This window comes from Helianthus annuus, chromosome 12 (assembly GCF_002127325.2).
Source record: "Helianthus annuus cultivar XRQ/B chromosome 12, HanXRQr2.0-SUNRISE, whole genome shotgun sequence".
NCBI classification, from domain to species: domain Eukaryota; kingdom Viridiplantae; phylum Streptophyta; class Magnoliopsida; order Asterales; family Asteraceae; genus Helianthus; species Helianthus annuus.
Genome location: NC_035444.2, coordinates 56,070,530 through 56,074,565, shown reverse-complemented (window position 1 = coordinate 56,074,565; position 4,036 = coordinate 56,070,530).

Here is a 4,036-nt window from a genome sequence, read left to right as displayed (position 1 = left end):
TGGTTTGCTTATCCCAGAAACCAGACTTTACCCGCTTGTCATTAATCTCAGTGGCGAGTAGGTAAGTTTCTTCGATCGTTGCTGGCTTGGCGGCGTGAACAAAGTCGGCTACACAGTCGGGTAGAGCTCGAATGTACTTCTTGATGGATTGATCTAAGGTCTTGACTTGATCGGGACATATGATACTAAGTTGCTTGAAGCGAGCAGTGAGAGCAGCGTTATCTCCGTCCTTCTGCTTGATTCCCCAGAACTCGTCTTCCAGCTTTTGGCGTTCATGAGGAGGGCAGAACTCGTCGATCATAATTGCCTTCAACTCCTCCCATGTTAGCTCGTAAGCTGCATCATTTCCGCGCTTGTTTCGTTCGGCCGTCCACCAGTCTAGAGCACGGGACTGGAAGACGCCTGTAGCATTGAAAGTGCGGAGATGTTTAGGACATCCACTCTGGCGCAGAGTGACTTCGACTGAGTCGAACCAGTGAAACATGGCTGTAGGACCATCTTCGCCAGTGAACTCTTTTGGTCCGCATGCTTTGAACTGCTTGAAGCTGAAAGCAGCCTTGCTTGAATCATTAGGGTTTTCGGCTCGGGATTCTTCAGACGTTTTGTTGGCATTTTCATACACCTCACTCACGGCTTTCGCCACTTGCTTGGATATGATAGCAGCGACGCGTCGGTCTCTCTTTTCTTGACGAGTCAGTGGGGTTCGGTGTCCGGACGACGACATGGTCTGCAATAGACATCGTCACAGGACTCAACACAACGTAATCAAATCTCGCCTCACACGTCTACTATTATCTAAAGCTTAGAATCACGTCGAAACACGTATCACATAAACACACAGATTCACAGATATACCTAATCATGGAGCACAAAAGCACTTAGAACACATAGGTCACAGAAGTACATAAGCACGTAGAGCACGAAACACAGAAGCACATAAGTACCTAGGCCTTTAATCACAGAAGCAGTCAGAAAACAGAAACCTATCCTTCAAAGCCCGCGTGTCGTTCGAATGGTATGTCGAATAGCATCGTATTAGCCTAACTTAGTCGTATAGCATAATATGGTATGATATCGTCTATAGTTGCGACAACTGGATGTCGAATTGAGATAGAACAGCAATTGCGAGTCGTGTGTGTCGATTGAAATGGCGGTAAAATCGAATAATATCCAAATTATAAACACGTAAACAGGTAAGGCACACAGGAACACATAAAATCAATGAGTCATCCGAGTCTGCGGTTCTCAGAATCGAAACACATAAAATCGAGTGATAGATTGTCTGCGGCTACTAGACATCGACTACCCAAGGCAACTCGACTATTTACAGTAGACTTGTCATCATTTTTCGACTCTAGAGGTCGTGTTTCTGCCTCGATTCTTGGGCATTCCACATGCGTTCCCTAGGTTATACTTGTGAGTTCAGGTCGTTAGAGTCCGTCGAGGCCTTGGTGAGATAAATAAGGTCCAGAACAAACTGCCAAGGTTAGGGTTTCACCCCTTGGCTTAGCAATCTCTTCCTTGTTTTAAGAAAATTTGAGGAGAAATTTCGTCAAAATGGGGGTTTCACACCTGTTTTGGTAATATTCTCCTCATTTATTTTGGGGAAATAATGCGATAAGCATGAATAAATAGATGAAATTAGCGTTAGTCAGGCAACTCGGTCAGGAGTTTGCGGCTTTCACACCTATTCCTGACTGAATCGCCTGACTTTAATTGAAGATTCGAGTGCAGCGATAGTGAAGAATTGTAGAATAAGGCACATAAACTGGGTCTGTTGGTTCCTAACTATAGTCTAGGTCTCTAAGACAGCGACCCGGACTAGGTCGTGTCTAACCTAACTCCCTATAGTCATGGCTCTGATACCAATCTGTCACACCCCAACCGATGGCGGAATCATCGGGGCGCGGCACTGAGCGAAACAGATTGTTCAGAAGTTTCCATAACAACTATTTATATAATCCAGTTAAAGATACGTCCCATACCGTATCCCGAATAAACAAACATATTATTACAGATAATCATCCAAACAAGAAGTTTTGTTCTGACAACTCAGATTTATTATTACAGACAATTGTTTATTATTTCTAGACTCCCTAGCATCGATTTCATCACCACGCACCTAAGCATCCTAGCAACTTAAGCACCTGTCACATACGTTAAAATAAAGTCAATACATGAAATGTAAAGGTGAGCATACAAGTTTGATAATAGCATATAGAGTTCGAATAGTTTACGCATAACCAGCACGTACACAGAGGAAAACGAAGCATGTTAATTATCGACATGGACCTATCGATACCAATGACTGCGGGTTGACCGTCCGAGACGGTTCGCAATACATGATTACCACCGTAATCCATGCAAGTAATTGTCCTTAACAACCCCCGTGTGAACGGGTGCTGAGTCCAAACTATAGTACTACGTCGTTAAGGCAGGTAGACAGCATTCCACGTGTAAACACAATCAACAAGCATTAATAAAGTCACGTAAGACATGCATATTGGTTAGCGTTCAAATAGTTCGAGTAGTGTGATCGTTTGTGTTTTGATATAAGCAACGTATGTAACACCCAAAAGTGCTAAAAGCAAAAGGGATCGAGTATACTCACAGTGATTGATTATGGATTGAAGGGAGCGCTGAGAGTAGGGTTAGCCTGAATAGTTCGATAGTACAACAATGAGTAACGTGGAAATGCAAACAAATGCGGATGGATCGAATAGGCTGGTCGATCGAACGGTCTGTTCGATCGGCTGGTATATCCGATTGGACAGTCTTGTTCGATCGGCCGGTAGGCTCGGTCGGCTGGGCCATTCGAGTGGATTGTTTCTTCCTCTGGTGTGTTTGTGTTTGAGGATTTGAACTTTTGAAGTTTTCGTTATAGTATATGAGAACACAAAAATGTCCTTACCTTTCAGGTCGATCGATCGAACGGTCCGTTCGATCGGCCGGCTTAATCGATCGGCTGGGAACCTTAGAGTGATTCTCAACAGAATGTCGCTCGATCGAACAGTCTGTTCGATCGGCTGGCATTCCCTACTACGAACGAGTTATGAAAACGATTAAGTGTTGAAGTATAGTATCTCATGATCCGAAGAGTAATGTTTACCAATCGAGTAGCGTATCCGATCGAAAATCACTTCGTCAATAGCATACTTCATAAAATTCGAAGAGTGTGGGGCCATGTGCTAGTCGATCGGCTGGCCCGGTCGATCGGCTGGCATGTCCGATCGGCTGGGCTGTTCGAACAGCCTAGCCGTTCGGCCAGCAAGTCTGACCTGGTCGGCCTTTCGTCTAACACTTGGCTGTTTAATTACTTGTCGTCATATCGAGGTAGTTTTGATAACGAGTTGAACTATGATATTCTCCGTTCCTACTTGTTTCCTTGGCTCGGACAGGAATCACCCAAGTCCGGACGGTGAGCGGTTCGGAACGTCGGTTAGAGTTTAACCCGGAATTGGTGAACCTAGTATATAGAATCCGAATCTTGAACCTCTTAACTGTTAGAATGATTAGTTAGCCGGTTCAAGCTCCGTTTCTACCGGTTTTAAGGTTTCGAGTGTAAAAAGGTTGAAGAATGTTGGAAATTATCCATAAAAATGTTAAGATTCTTTGCAAGTCTTAGTTTGTTTATGTGGAAATCGGTCAGATCTAAGCTATTCATGGTGGAATGAGGTCAAAGTTTGGTGTTCTTGAAGAACACTATGATGACATCACCCAAGAACTCTTAGATCTTGATGATTTCACGGTTAGAAATCGAGTTTTGAAAGATAGAAAGATGTAGAATCATGCAATGATAAAAAACATACAAGAATTAGAGTGAAAACTTAACGGAGTTGAGAGAAATATGAGAAAAGGTGAAGAATAGGAGCTGGCCGGTCAGAACTTTCCAAAAGTGGAAATGAAGACAAGGACAGCCCTATTTATAGGCTTCCAAAAGGGGAAAGTGGCAGCCGATCGGCCAGGAGCTCCGATCGAATGGGCTGCTCGATCGGCTGGCAAGATGCTAGCCGATCGGCTGGCCTGTTCGATCAGG